Source organism: Sinohyriopsis cumingii, chromosome 17, assembly GCF_028554795.1.
Source record: "Sinohyriopsis cumingii isolate HCF-2022 chromosome 17, ASM2855479v2, whole genome shotgun sequence".
NCBI lineage: Eukaryota > Metazoa > Mollusca > Bivalvia > Unionida > Unionidae > Sinohyriopsis > Sinohyriopsis cumingii.
Genome location: NC_142977.1, coordinates 13,030,685 through 13,047,217, shown reverse-complemented (window position 1 = coordinate 13,047,217; position 16,533 = coordinate 13,030,685). Strand labels below are relative to the sequence as shown.

At 34.9% G+C, this 16,533-nt stretch overlaps 1 protein-coding gene across 1 annotated transcript in view; it reads left to right on the top strand.

The window, feature by feature from the left end:
- Nucleotides 1–16,533, top strand: part of LOC149777771 (heparan sulfate 2-O-sulfotransferase 1-like) — a 161,029-nt gene that overhangs the window by 61,350 nt on the left and 83,146 nt on the right. The window lies entirely within an intron of this gene.

The following is a 16,533-nucleotide window of genomic DNA, read 5'->3' as shown; positions in this document are numbered from 1 at the left end:
ATTATATTATGGCTGTTTGTTGTAATTTCCTTATCTGTGATCAGTTTCTATTTTTGAACTGAACATATGGGATGGGGGGGGGATTCACCCTGTTTAAAAGAAAGCGTAGAATTTTCTGAATGCAAGGAAATTTAAAAAAGGAATCAAGGTGGGGTTTGCAGATGTGATAAATGTGAACCTCTTGAAAATGGTTTGTATTTTGTCTTGAAGCATTTAGCATGATCCCTAGAGATACACTTAAACCCCTGTGTACATCTAAAGACTACCTGGGGTCTTGTCTCAAAATTTCAAGTTGTGTCTTTAATGGTATAGGAGATAAAATTGCATTACTAATGAAAAGACAGACAGACAAACAGACAGGCACAGAAACATAGTGCCCATCAACTTAAAAGTTGCGTCAGGATAATAGTCTTGTTAATATTCTTTTTACTTGTTTAAACATTAACGACTTTCAATTAAAACACAAAACAAATTTACATATCTCTGAAATCCACACATTAACCATACTGAACTCCACACATTAACCATACTGACAAGACTTTTATTTTGATGTTCAATACTAATTATACTTCATTACAGTTATAAACAAAAGTGATTCTGGTTAAAACATTGTTTTTCATCTAACCTAATAATATGATATTCCAGTTTTTCATAATATAAACAACTTATGCACATTGCAGTTAATTATTATTATTATTAATTATTATTATTAATATTATTATTATTATTATTATTATTATTACCAATTCTGTCAAAGACAGGTTTTAAAGGCAATGGGAAAAAAAAACAACTTATCTACATTGCAGTTAATTATTATTATTATTATTATTATTATTATTAGTATTAGTATTATTATTATTATTATTACCACTTCCGTTAAAGACAGGTTTTAAAGGTATTTTATCCATATCAAATGCATATCCATTCCACTGTCACTAATTTATGTCAAACTATCACCATGATTTGCTGCAAACATCAATTCAAAATCAAAAACTAGATAATTAATTTAGAGTATTTGTAGTTAATTGTTTTGATACATCTTTTTTCATGTATCAAGTTACTTAAGGTCATTTCCCTTTGTTTGGAAGTGTGAAAGTGTGTTGTATCTGTTAAAATTTCAGCTATTTATTCTTTCTCTTTCTCCTTCATTATACTTATCCAATCTGTACTGATGGTTTTTCCACAAAACACATTTCCTCTTATGGGATGTGGGTCCTGGTTACACTAATGTTTCCATGAAATCATCAGCTTCTACAGTAACAACCACAGTTGTTCGAATATGTACACCTTATTCCTTTGCACTATTTATAAACTCAAAAACGATGCTCAGTGCTTTTCAACATCTGAAAGTTGGACTTAGATTATCTATGTATACTCAAATGTTTGGCAGTAGTTTATGGGTCAGAAAATTGTGTTTTTACAAGGAATACAATTCCCTGAAGATTTTTGGAATTTTACATTTTTTCATATTGTGCAGTTTAGCTCCCTTAACTAATTGATCCATAAGAACAACAGTGATAAAGTTTGGAAGAATTAACAAAAGGATTGCATTTTTTAATTTACATATTTTTAAAAGATGAAATTTTACATTCAGCTCATTGTATTTTAAGTTTATTATCTGTTCTTATGAATGTGTTAACAAATGGCCCTGCAGTTTTTCATACATAATGGATTGGCTTGAAATTATTCAGTTGTAACGTGATTGCCTTTTATCATGTGTTTGTGCATGTAATGTGGTAAATATTAGTCACCTCAACAAATCACTTTGCAACCACAAAGGTTGTTAGTGTTACTTGCCTTTTATTCTTGTAGAATAGTATGACATAATATCATTTGCACAGCTACTCCCATTTTTTGTATGCCAATGCTAAGTCCATCTGTTTATCTGTTTATTGTGTTATGCCATCTGTCCATCTGTTTATCTGTTTATTGTGTTATGCCATCTGTCCATCTGTTTATCTGTTTATTGTGTTATGCCATCTGTCCATCTGTTATTAATTTTGTTTCTACAAAATAGATGAAGTTGTTCACTTTCTATAGTTACCAGACTTTGTTGATTGCTTGCACATTGGGATAAGAAAGAAACCCAGTTGATTTAAAGTTCAAAAGGTCAAAGTTCAAGGTCACTATGAATCTGTTCCTTTTGGAAACATGGGTTCATTTCCATCTTGGGTTAGGGGTGGGAGGTGGGGGTTATATATGTGAGTATATTTCTCACCATGGGGGTGGGGTAGGGGTGTGATTGTGGTATGGTTTTATAAATAAGTTGAGCAAAACATTCACATTACTTTTGGTATTAAAAAAAAAAACAGTTTTCAGATGGTTTTCCTTTCAGTAGATACGGTTACCATGTTTTTGAGCAAGGAATTTTTCTAATCTTTCTTCAGACTTCAGTTTTACCAAGCAAACAATACTCTCTTGTCTTTGATGTTATACAGTATGAATCACATGTATAAATTAAATAGCATGCATAAGACAATAAACTGATATGTTTGCCTATGGTTTAAGTGGGAAGCAGGGCCCATACATCATATTAAACTGTTTATTAATGTGTCTATGAGGAGAGGTCCATACATCATGATAAACTGTATGTATTAATATGCGGAGAGAAAGGGCCAGTACTTCATAACATGCCTATGAGAGGCCCATAAAACACAAACAGTATTTAATCATATGCCTATGAGGGGCCCATAAAACATAACAAACAGTATTTAATAATATGCCTATGAGGGGCCCATAAAATATAACAAACAGTATTCAATAATATGCCTTAGAGGGGCCCATAAAACATAAACAGTATTTAATAATATGCCTATGAGGGGCCCATAAAACATAACAAACAGTATTTAATAATATGCCTAAGAGGGGCCCATAAAACATAACAAACAGTATTTAATAATATGCCTATGAGGGGCCCATAAAACATAAAAAATAGTGTTTAATAATATGCCTAAGAGGGGCCCATAAAACATAAACAGTATTTAGTAATATGCCTATGAGGGGCCCATAAAACACAAACAGTATTTAATAATATGCCTAAGAGGGGCCCATAAAACATAACAAACAGTATTTAATAATATGCCTAAGAGGGGCCCATAAAACATAACAAACAATATTTAATAATATGCCTATGAGAAGAGGTAAGAGTGTCTGCCTTGGAAGCCTATGAAAAGAGGTCCATATATGATAATAAACTCTATTACTGTATTACTCCAACCCTAGGATTACGTGTCCATGCATCATAATAAACTGTATGCAGTAATAGGTCTAGAAGGGATGCCCATACAGCTTTATATAAATTTGCATGCACCATAATAAACTATGCAGTAATATACCTAGGATACTTGCATACATCATAATAAACTGTGTACAGTAATATACCTAGGAGAGGTGCATATGTCACAATAAACTGTGTACAGTAATATACCTAGAAGAGGTGCAGATGTCATAATAAACTGTATACAGTATTATACCTAGGAGAGGTGCATATATCATAATAAACTATGCAGTAATATACCTGGGAGAGGTGCATATGTCACAATAAACTGTATGCAGTAATATACCTAGGAAAGTGCATATGCCACAATAAATTATTGAATTTCAAGTGATTGTTTTCCCTAGAAATACTAAAGTGCTCTCATAATTCTTGGACAAAGATATTTACCAGTATTTATACAAAATTCAAAAACTGGAATAATATTTTCTGTGATTCAACAAGAGACTGTTGAAAGACACATCAGTACAATGCTGACTATTTTCGTTTCATAAATTCAATATTAAATCATTACCCGTTTGAGATCCTCTATATAAACTATGCAGTAATATACCTAGAAGTGCATATGTCACAATAAACTGTATACATTAATATACTTAAAAAAACTGCATGCACCATAACAAACAGGGTTGATTTAATGGCTGGGTACTCCAGCACTCTCCTGGCAGTATTGATAAGGGGCATCATAACATTGGCTAGAGAACAAATAATTAGTGCCCTTAACAGTTTTATTAACTGACCAGTGATGGAAAGTAACTTATTAGAGACAGCATCTCAGATATGTGTTGTGAGCTGCAAGCAGAAACCAATGAATAAGGATCAAGTTGTTAATTTTTATCTCTTCAGCCAGTACTATCCTCATAACCCATGTCAGTGTCTTACAGTTTGATCACTTTTATCCTTGGAATACAAAAGGTATATTTCTGCATACTTGTAAAAATTACAGCAGTCAGGAACAATTTGGATTTGGTAATTTTTTGAATAAGTGACATGCTTATCAATCTACATATTCATAATTTGCAAGAATTTTTAGGCTGTGCAGTTCACTCTCATCCTGGTCACCCTCTTTCTAAAACCCTTGAATTATGTTGCCCAATTCATTCTGGTCGTCCTCATTCTAAAACCCTTCAATTATGTTGACCAGTTCATTCTGGTTACCCTCATTCTAAAACTCTTGAATTATGTTGCCCAAGTCACTCTGGTCACCACTTTTCTAAAACTCTTGAATTTTGTTGCTCAAGTCCACTGGTCACCCCCTTTCTAAAGCTCTGGGATTATGTTGCCCAAGTCCTCTGGTCACCCTCTTTTCAAAGCTCTGGGATTATGTTGCCCAAGTCCTCTGGTCATTACTTTTCTAAAACTCTTGAATTGTGTTACCCAAGTCCTCTGGTCACCCCCTTTCTAAAGCTCTGGGATTATGTTGCCCAAGTCTTCTGATCACCTCTTTTCTAAAACTCTGAATACAGTACATAACCCATCAAAATACTGTACATCACAAATCAGATAATGTACAGCACCTAGCAAATTCTTTAGGACACCCATCAAATATTGTGACAGCTGAACCTGGAGAACAGTAACTATATGCATTATCTACAAAACAGAAAATATTGTCTAGCACTTATTGAAATAGTGTTTCTCTTTATCAGGTATGTAACACAGTAGCATTAGGGAGGTTGATAATTGGTATGATTTTCCAGTGAAATTAGTATCATTGGTTGGTCATTCATCATGACTACCAAGTAATTACAGGAATTACAAGAATTGAGGACAGTATAATTATTGGGTCAGAATAATTGTCATTAAATATAAAAATCAAGTCGTAATTGCCTCTTGATGTTTGGATTGCACTTTTGTTTTGTCTAAGTGTAGAACAGAGTGTGGCATTTTTTCACTGTGAGGAAACTGTTTTTCAATGTAAAAATTTTGTTAAACATATTTATCAGTAACAGAAAAACCAAAGATTACACATCTATCTGCATTCTTATATGACTGCCAAAAGACAGAGGATATTGTGTTATTATGTCCAGTCATCTGTTACATGTTTCATTTTTCACACAATAAATCAAGTTCTCAACCATTTACCATTGCCAGTCTTTGTAAATATCTTGTATTTGGATACAGTGGAAACCTTTCAGTCTTTGTAAATATCTTGTATTTGGATACAGTGGAAACCTTTCAGTCTTTGTAAATATCTTGTATTTGGATACAGTGGAAACCTTTCAGTCTTTGTAAATATCTTGTATTTGGATACAGTGGAAACCTTTCAGTTTTGGGTCAACAGTCAAGATGATGTGCCGGTAAATAAAGTCAACATTTTTTCCCATTTTGTTAATCCTAAACCTGGGCTAAACTTTGTTGATGGCTTGAACTTCGAATAAGGCAGATGCCTATAGATTTGGGGGGTCATATGGTGAAATATCAGGGTCATACAGTCAGATGTCAGGGTCATATGGTCAAATGTCATGGTCACTCAGGCTGAGAAGTGAAAAATGGTTTAGGCACAATAATGTCAGTTCTTGACCATGTGCCTTAATCAGAGTTTGTGGATGGCTGACACTCCAGGTAAAAAAGGATGCCTATTGAGTTTGGAATCAAAATGTGAAAGGTCAAGGTTATGTTAAAAATGGATTTAGCACTGTAGTTTTTTTTTTTTTTAGACTTAGTTTTTTTGAACAAAATTTGTGGAGGTAGTGAACTTAGGGTAATAGATAAACTTACATATTTGGGTGTTTAAATGTTAACGGTCATGGTCAGATAAGAAAATAACGTTTGGTTTAAGACAACATACTTTAGCTAAAGGTTATGGTAACTTAAACCAATTGGTCTGTAATATCCCAAGCCTGCCATTCTTGCCTAGTACCTTCACAGAGGACTATTAAACATGGTGAAGGGATACAGTATAATGTAATGTACTGTTCATAGTGCTCTTGTTGAGATCAATTAGCCTAATTACCAGTAAGATCAATTTACATAATTACCAGTAAGATCAATTTACCTAATTACCAGTAAGATCAATTAGCCTAATTACCAGTAAAATCAATTAGCCTAATTACCAGTAATAAATACACTTCTAGGTCAATGTGCTTTGTGTTTTACTCTGTCAAATGTATGAATGCACGAACTATTAGATGCATCACCATAGTGAACTGCTTCAGCTTTCTGCTGTGCAAAAGCAGCCAGATATGGACTTAAATATGGAGAAGGTCTTTTGAGCACTGACACCAGTTCAGCTCCAAAATTTAATTAAAATGGACATATTTATAGACGTCTTTATGGCACATAAAAATGTTTTGTAGACAGTTGTGATTTTGATGTAGTCATACTATAAAATGTCATGCACACCCATATGTCACCAGTTTGATCATCTCATTTTTCCTCTTGGGACAAGATTTTTAAAAAATTTGATGGCGAAAATAATTATATTGAGCACAACCATTTTCACTCTTCACCCAGATGTGTTGGTAATTCTCAGCCAACAGTCACAAAAGCACCCAAACCTACCAGCGATCCATAAGTCAGTTTCTAGATACATTACTATAATAATATTCCACAGTAGCAGTCAAAGAAAGGCATTATGCTTCGTATGTATGTTATTAAGTTCTTGACAACATTGTTGAGCACAATCTGGTGTTTGGGGCCCCAAGTGGCAGAGTGGTCTAAAGTGCTGTCCGTTACGGATCACTGCCATCTCGCGTCTGTCTGCACCAGTTCAAGTCTCTCATTCAGCCAATGTGGGTATGTGAGAAAGCTTGCCAGTAGCTTCCCATGGGTCAGTGGTTCTTACTGGAGTTTTCCCGGGTTCTTCCTCCACCATTAATACTGGCTGCCATGTATAGCCTATCATGTGCTGAAAAATGGCGTTAAACCCCACAACAACAACAACAACAACAACAATAATCTGGTGTTTTCTGGAACATAAACATGGCAGTCAGGCTGTCAGCATGACTTTCAGGCTGGTTGTACCAGGAAACTCATATTTATTTAATCATAGAATTAAGGACAGAGTCCTCATGTATTCACAAAATTGCCATGACTTGTACAGTTCAATCAAATTAAGTATACCTGTGGGGTGATTTCAGGGCAGCCACATAGGTACATTCTCCATGTAAGCAAACTTATAAACTGGTGGGAGGTAAGTATCCAAAGGACAACTTCAAATATATGAATATCTCAATCCATCTTACAGGTAATAAATCCTTCCAACCCCATGCAAAGTCTGAACAGGTGTAACACAAGTCAGAAAATTATCAGAAGTGTTTTAAAGTGAGCTATTTGATCCTTGTCAACATGGACTGGCACTGAAAATAACATGTAACAAGAATTCACTACTAGCTGTTGATACTTGGCAATAGAGACTGGCACTGAAAATAGCATGTAACAAGAATTCACTACTAGCTGTTGATACTTGGCAATAGAGACTGGCACTGAAAATAGCATGTAACAAGAATTCACTAATAGCTGTTGATACTTGCCAATAGGGACTGGCACTGAAAATAGCTTGTAACAAGAATTCACTACTAGCTGTTGATACTTGCCAGTAGGGACTGGCACTGAAAATAGCATGTAACAAGAATTCTTTACTAGCTTTTGATACTTGTCAGTAGGGACTGGCACTGAAAATAGCATGTAACAAGAATTCACTACTAGCTGTTGATACTTGCCAGTAGGGACTGGCACTGAAAATAGCATGTAACAAGAATTCACTACTAGCTGTTGATACTTGTCAATAGGGACTGGCACTGAAAATAGCTTGTAACAAGAATTCACTACTAGCTGTTGATACTTGCCAGTAGGGACTGGCACTGAAAATAGCATGTAACAAGAATTCTTTACTAGCTTTTGATACTTGTCAGTAGGGACTGGCACTGAAAATAGCATGTAACAAGAATTCACTACTAGCTGTTGATACTTGCCAGTAGGGACTGGCACTGAAAATAGCATGTAACAAGAATTCACTACTAGCTGTTGATACTTGCCAGTAGGGACTGGCACTGAAAATAGCATGTAACAAGAATTCACTACTAGCTCTTTTAAAGGCTTTTATCAATTTACTTTTGGGCTTTTCTTGTCATTATTTTACAGGATCATCAGCAGAAACCATTTCTACTGAAAGTTAAAAGGAAACTTCCTTTCCGTATTGATCAGGATCAGTGTTTAAAAACTCATTGAGAGGCTTTAAAAACATCGTTAGTAGTGTCTTCTGAACTATCCATTTGTAAGGAGACTTCATTCACAAATAAAAACAACAGAATAGGATTCATTGTCTGACACATCGGCAAAATGACTTTCTCCTGGAGCAAATGGGAACCTGGCTCTTGACCACCCTTATTAAATATACAATGTCCATTGAATTACAGTAACCAAAACACCAAATTGAAACAAGAATTGTCTCAAAAAATATACATCTGCATGAAAAGTTCCCTTAATGCCAGGTACCTCAACAACTGTCAAGCGCTCAATTTATAAAAGCTGTAAAACACTTGTTTCACTAGCATTTATGGATATAGGTCACATACAGTAGTCATGCGGGGGAAAAAAACAAGTTTATCTTTTAATCTTTAAGTACTGCTAGATAGTGAAACCTTTTACTGGCAGTTTTTTTTTTTAAAAACTATATAGGAAAAGAATGTTTCAAAATAACCAAAGTTATTAGATGGGACAAAATACCAAAAAAAGTGAATACAGTTAAGTATCTTTTTAAATATACAAAAGTTTTGTTCAAGAGAAGAAGTTGGTGTGTAGTCTTTTTTTAGGAGAATTATTGCAGTTTGCTTTTGAAATATATTCCTATGTGAGATTCACGTGAGAATGGTTACTGTATAATTTGTGATTCAAGATTTCATTCTGGTTTCACAGATTGACAGATTATAGTGCCATGGGAGGGACATGCAGGTGTCTTTTTTATCATGGAACATACTCATTTACCCCAGACATCTTGATCAGTTGAATACAGTAAGCAGTAATATTCAGCCTCAAAAAACGATAATGACCCTGATCTAGACCCAGTCCATTGAGTGTTGTGTGTCATTAGACCCTACTTAATTCCAACAACTACTTCAGCAGTGTTTGGTTGTATGGTGGATTTATTCCTGCTGTTGACATCCATTTCATTTTTAGATGGGCAAAATGTCATTCAGCCTACAAAGTGAAATTACCATATTTATCCAATTATAAGACCATGCTCTGATGAGCCTGAAATTTTACACAATTTTGCCATGTACCTGCTTTTGACAGGGCTCAAAATTGATGCTTGCAAGCTTGCATTTTGCTTGTAATAATTCTGATTTGCAAGCAGGAAAAAAATGAACTAAATGTTTTTTGTGCATATTATTTCATAATTTGACATTGAAAATGGCATGAGTTTTGGTTGCTGAAAATATTGCAACTTTCTAAATGTTGCTAGCACTGGAAAATTTTAATTTCAAGCCCTGTTAGATATCTTACTTTGTTGTAAGCCCTCCCCGCCCATTGAAAACTTTACAGTACTGACCAACTAGGATTTACATGATAAAAACATACTGCATTGAACAGAAAATATTTCATAAGTAACAAATGTTTAAGTGCAGGAGTAGTTGGGGGGGTGGGGGTTGTCTCAAAGTCTTCACACAGTATTAATTTACCAAACCAGTCACACTATCGAATAATCTGATGGCTAGTTATGGCCACAATAAATTAAAATGATAACCTTAATAATAGTCATTAATAATAGAGTCAGGCCATAATAAATTAAAATGATAGCCTTATAGTCAGGTCATAATAAATTGTATGGATCCTTCAATTGAATGGTCTCAAGTACTTTGTACATTGGTCCATAAAACCCAAATTGATCATTTTGACCTGTTGGAAAAGTGGTTATTACAGTAATCTGTCCATATATTGAATGGATTTAGTGTGAAAGGATTATCTGTTTATGTCAGTAATGAATTTAGCTGTTCTCGTCTATCATTGTGATAAAAAGAAATTATTATAAAGAAGGTCATGTCATTTTATTTTTTTGTTTGCTGTAAAACCCTGTGACTTCTAATTATGCTTTTAGCCATCCAAACACCAGTATAACTATTTCGGTCATGCTATGATTATTTGCTTATTGATAAGTCTTTAATGCTACAATTGGGATAAAAATGAGCAGGAATCTACTAGCCCAAGGCTAGTCAATTTACCATTTAATCTACTAGCCCAAGGCTAGTCAATTTACCATTTAATCTACTACCCCAAGGCTAGTCAATTTACCATTTCATAAGTTTGTTAGTCCTTCTGGCTTGTAAGAATTTTGGTTGACGTCTCCATATTTACTAACAATCTGCGATTACAACTGAAAGAAAATGTAAAACATAAACAGGTCTTTCACCTATGTAGACATTATTGTGAATGAGGTTGCCATATTTGCTAAATGGTTACACAGTGGTGATTTTTTCCAGTTATAGGTCACTTTTGTGAATTAAAAGGTTGTTTAGTGCTTGATTTTCCTGTTTCTAACAGCAACTATTTTTTTGATGACTGTACTAGCAGATATTATACTGGTCGTTGTTGATATTAGTAGCCTTGCATTAAAAAAAAGCACCTGTCATACCATTCATATTTGCTAATTGATACAAGTGGCCTTACATATAAAACAAAGGAATTAACCTTATTTTTCCAGTTATAAGCACACGCTTCGTGACAAGACAACTTCTATATATGGATATAAGTGGCCTTGCAGAGAAAACGATGTACAGCACCCAAGCCATCTCAAAAGCTGATGAAATACAATCACATTTTCGCCAAAATTGTTAGTGTTTCTAATAATCTGGTTATCACATTTTATTATAAGTACCTATGTGTCAGTAGTCAGATGCACGTTCAGCTGAACGGGAAACTCAGATGTATATTCAGCTGGCAAGGATGACTTTTTGTCAAATACCTGTGTGCTATATGATAATTAACTATACCCCAAATTGAGTGGTTCCCAACTTTTTTTGGCTGCGACCATAAAAGATAGGTTTTTGGAGCCTCATGCCCCTGTTTCCACATTTTGATAAGTTTTGCCACCCTCAACAAAAATTCCTGGTGACCGCCCAGAAAGTTCTCTCAACCCTGACTTGGGTCATGACCCGGGGGTTGGGAACCACTGCCCCTGTTAAAAACACAAACTAATCCCATAGAGGGATGACACTTAAATGTCATGAAAAATAAATATTGACATCAAATGTTCCCAGACTTGTAGTGCATGAAATAATTTAAGTGTTCAAGTATACAGAAGATATTCATGTACATTGCTCCTTCACTGTAATGAAATTGCTCCTGTGGTCTAAGTGGTTAGAGTGTCCACCTCGGATGGGGGAGGTTGCGGGTTTGAACCCCAGCTGAAACATGCCAAAGACTCATAAAAATGGTACTAGGAGCTGCCTCACTTGATGCTCAGCAATAAGAGATTAGTGCTAGGACTGGTTGGCCTGGTATCTGTATAATGTGACTGGGTGGGACATCATGCTACATGTCTGCGGCATGATGCCCCAGTGCTAGATACCACTATAAACTGCCACACTGCAGACATTGTAATGATATGACTGAAGAATTGTTAAAGCTATGTTAAAAATCTAAATCACACACGCACACACGCGCGAACTTAATCTGCTTTTATTAAAACCATATCATTTATCTACTTAGCTTGTCATTTCCACATTGTACTTTACTTCACACTTCACTGTAATGCCTTTATGGGAGTCATACAAATGGACATTGTTATAGCAAAGTTTGCCTTGTATGAAGGCATTTTCACTGCAAACAAGATAGACCCAGATCCAACAATGCATAATGTGTTGGTAAATCAGGGTCTGTTTGGTTTGTTCTACTGATTAGTCCTAACAAACTGCATAGACCCAGATCTGTTAGTGCATTATGTGATGGCCAATCTGGGTCTGTGCAGTCTGCACTTTGATCCGACTTATAAGTGAATATGAACAGTAATGAAGTGGGCACAATAACCATATGAATCTTATAAATGAAACCGCCTTATAGTGAATTACTATATGATGATTATGTACTGTACTACTGTTTTGCAGTCATTTAAATGTCAGATGATTTTGCTAACATATTAAAACGATGGATATCTCCAAAGCATCTGTCCATTATTAGCGTTATCTTTTTTTATCTGGATTTATTCACTTCTCCTTTTGTATCTCCCGATGAATCTTCTAAGCTTACTTAGTGCATGTCAGATTTAAGCCTCTCACTTTCTGAAATCTGGCTTAATTTAGACAATGCTAAATTATTTGTTGGAATAAAAATGGCTGATAGTACTTTTTGGTGATATCCATCACACTTGATCCTTACTGTATTAAGTAACTGCACACATGATTTGTTAGATTTAAAGTTCGTGTCAGGAAACCGTAGTAGCTCCGTTGGTAGAGAGTTGGACTTGTAATGCAAGGGTCCTGAGTTCAGTACCCACTCAGGCCTGCCTGGGTCAGCTGTTTGGTGTTTCCATGGAGACAGACACTTAACTCCCATTTTCTGAACGTGATATAGCCAGTAATTTGTGTCATTGAATACAAAAACAAAAAAGAAAACACTGTTCTTGCCAGGAATATTTTAGGTATCTTGGCTGAGCTATTAACTCTTATGGCGCTGGTGGAGGTTTTGTACTACTTGTCACCATTTAAGGTTTTTTTTTTTCAGGTAAGCTACTGTTTATGCATCCCATTATGTCAGCTTGATATGAATGGTTGTTAAACTAAAGTTAACTGGCCCACTGGGCCTTGTAGCAAGCAATCTGTCATAGCTTTAAACTTGTATTCATGAAAGAAGTTTTGCAAATGAATGTTTATGATAGACAGACACTACATAAAATACTCGAAATGGCTGACTCCGAACATGATTCTTCTCTGGAGATGTTGATTTGATTCAGCAAATACTGGATGATGATAGCAATTATAACACTAGTGATTTTGAAAATTTTGAAGTATACAAGATTATTAGGTTTGGGAAAGGATTAATGGAAATACCACTGAGTGATTATGAACCAGAAAATGATTTTAAATACAAGTCCGATGTACATGCTGGATGGACAAAAACGGATGACATTTCAGTCGACCCCCTGTTTAATAGTATTTAAAAATTAAATGTTTGCATGCAGAATATCAAGCCTATTTAACATTTAAGGCTATTTTTTTTTTGGTAGGATTTCTTGCATCTCATCAGTAATCAAATTAAACTTGATACAAAGCAGAGATAAATGGAGCAGACTTGATTTACAACTGTCACTTGTCAAAATGGAAGCCGGCCACGGCAGATAAAATTTGTAACTTTTTTCAGTTTTTTTGTTTTATTTGCGTTGGTTATTTTCATGGGTCTGGTGCATAAATCTGATTTTAATTTTTATTGGACCAGGTGATACCAACTGCATACTTAGTTGGGATACATTTCTTACTATTCTTAGCAACACCTGAGCAGGTAATGAACTTGACAGGTGACTGTCTTTGTAGGCTCAAAAGTGGACATTAGATGGCAGACATGTACTAGAATAAATAACAAGAAAACTGTAAAGCCTTGTGAACTTTTATTACAGACTTCAGGAGTTTAAATGTGGTGTTCCTTGACTGTTTGCTTGTTAACTGTTACCTATTCTACAGCTGTGATTTTCACAATTTGGATACAAAGTTGTAACAGAAATACATATATACATGGTTGAGCCATGAAAGAATGGAATATTTTTATAAACATATTTAAACTTTTTCATTAGGAACATACAAAAATACAGATGGAATACAAAGGCAACTTTTATATTTACTTGTATTTACACATGTAAGTGCAAATACAATAAAATTCCTTACATGTATATGACTTGATATATATAACAAAGCTCAGACATGAATAATTAATTTTTTATTAGATTTATGTATATATTTTGTACAGTAATTAACATACAGACAGTTTAAAATAGTGTTAAGTTTCATTTATTTTCTCAAGCAATTCAGCACTGAATGATCTTGTGCTATAAGACAATACAGCACTCTAAGGGTTAATCTCTTTTCGTTCATAGAACTGAGCTACAACAGAAAACAAATTTTGATTCGTTGTTTAGAGTAAAGCCAGGCATCTATGCAATGAGCTGTGTAGCTCAGTTAGTTCAACTTATATTAGGGATGCAAGTTCAATACCTCCCCAAGCCAGCCCAGATCAGCTGCCTCAGTGTGTCCTTGGGATTTTCACTTAGCCCTCATTTCTAAAGCCAAAAATGTGTCAAAAGTGCCCTTAAAAGAAACTAAAATAAAACCAATCATGCACTGGAGACTTTAGTGTTCCTGAAGGGCTATCATAAGTTGCTAGCAACTCAGTTTTCATGGTCATAGAGCTTTAATATAATGACCTTAATTCCTTTATTGGTATTACTCCTTTGTGTGCAGTGCTAATGATCACCTATCCTGTATAGAAATGCCCGAGGTAAGTGGAGAATTGCAAAGAAACTGACTTCTTGGTGAGGCATATGTCAGTCACCTGTGGAGTAATAGACACTCCATTCACCTGCTAACCAATCCTTGATCCAGGCAGGTGTAAGGGTTTTATTGATTGCATTTTTGCAGGTGTAGTGTGGTAAATTGACAAAGATTCTTCAACTGACCAGTTCTTCTGGATGATTTCAGGAATATATAATCTCACATTTCTATACCTTTTTGACAAAATTTCATGAAATTGTTGTGACCTAACTTCTTTCGTAACATAGATTTTTCTCAATTTTGTTTTACAAATTGTAAATAAATTTTTCATATGCTAATTAGGTGACAGAACAAAATTGTCAGATTATTGAAAAACACACATAAAGACATATTTTCCTAAACAGCTGGGTTTACATTTTCTTGTCTATCATCTGTTTCTTGTGTTAAAAATGTTGGAGCAGTCTTAAAATTCTGGAAAGCAAAATAAATAAGGCATAATGGAACATTCAGCCCATAATCAACACCTTGTGCAAATTGATCAATTAGCTTTTACCTCACCATTGGCAACAGCTTAGAAACAGATTAAACAATTCCCAGGTATTATAACAATATGACTTTTCTGTGTTGTTTTTGCTTTGTGAAAACAATCAATCTGGAAAGCATTCAGTTCAACAAAAGCAGAGGAAGTCATGTGAATTGTGGGTTGCCATATGCATGGGCCACCTACAGTTAGTCCCTAATGGAAGTCAATAAGCAGCGCTGTTAGGTGCAGACTAGGGACTTTGATCAATATGAATTGTCAAATACTCTATGTACATGCTTTTAAGCCAAGGTCAACTGCAAACTGCACAAACCCAGATCTGCTGTCGCATAATGTACCAGTAGATCTGTGTCTGTGCAGTTTGTTAAGAGTAATCATAGAACAAAGAATACAGACCCTGAACTGCATTATGCTGTGGCAGATCAGGATCTTTGTTGTTTGGAGTTGACTCAACTTATAAGGGAGTATATACGGTACATGCTGTCATTTCTTGGTCTTCTCACTTTTGTATGTATTTTCAAACCATCAGCCTCTCCCATTCTTTCTAAATCTATCAATATTAAACAAAATATGCATCAGTCGGTAATTATCGTTAATAACGTGATACAAGAGAATAAGCCATTTTATAACTTTGGCTGCTTCCATGGCTCACCGTTGTAAATCCCAGTTATTTATATGTTCCTGTCTTAATTCTGACATACAGAACTCTGAAGTGGGTAATTTTACCATGAAACAGAAATTGAATGCATGCAGACCACAGAATGAATGCAATTTTAATGTTGCATTCAGTCATAGTACTCACAGTGGGTTACTTCCCCTTACAGCTCAGATATTGTCACCACAAGTTGAAATCTGTTGAAAACTTCCATAAAGGCTTTTTCTGTCTTTAACTAGTCTTTATAAAGACTTTACCAAAGGTCATGGATAAAATACCAAATTTAAGGCTTAAGCTATTGGATCTTATCTACAGGTAATGCTTTCATAATAAACCTGTAGAAATTCTTATACAATAGATTATATTTTAAAATGAAAGAAATCTGACACTTTTATAATAAGGTTGACACCAATTAAAGTGTTTTACGCTGACAGCAGTGATGTGTATCAACACTTGACTAGTGGTCAGGGGATAAGACTACAATCAGAGTCATTTTATATCTTCATAATTGTCACCCTAATGAGATTAATAAAAAGTGTCTACCAAAAAGGTGAAAAACATTAATCTCTCTAACCTGAGGGTATATGATATTTGTGTAATGAATGGGGCTTGCTGAGTCCCTGCTACAAATCTTATTCCTCAAGAACTA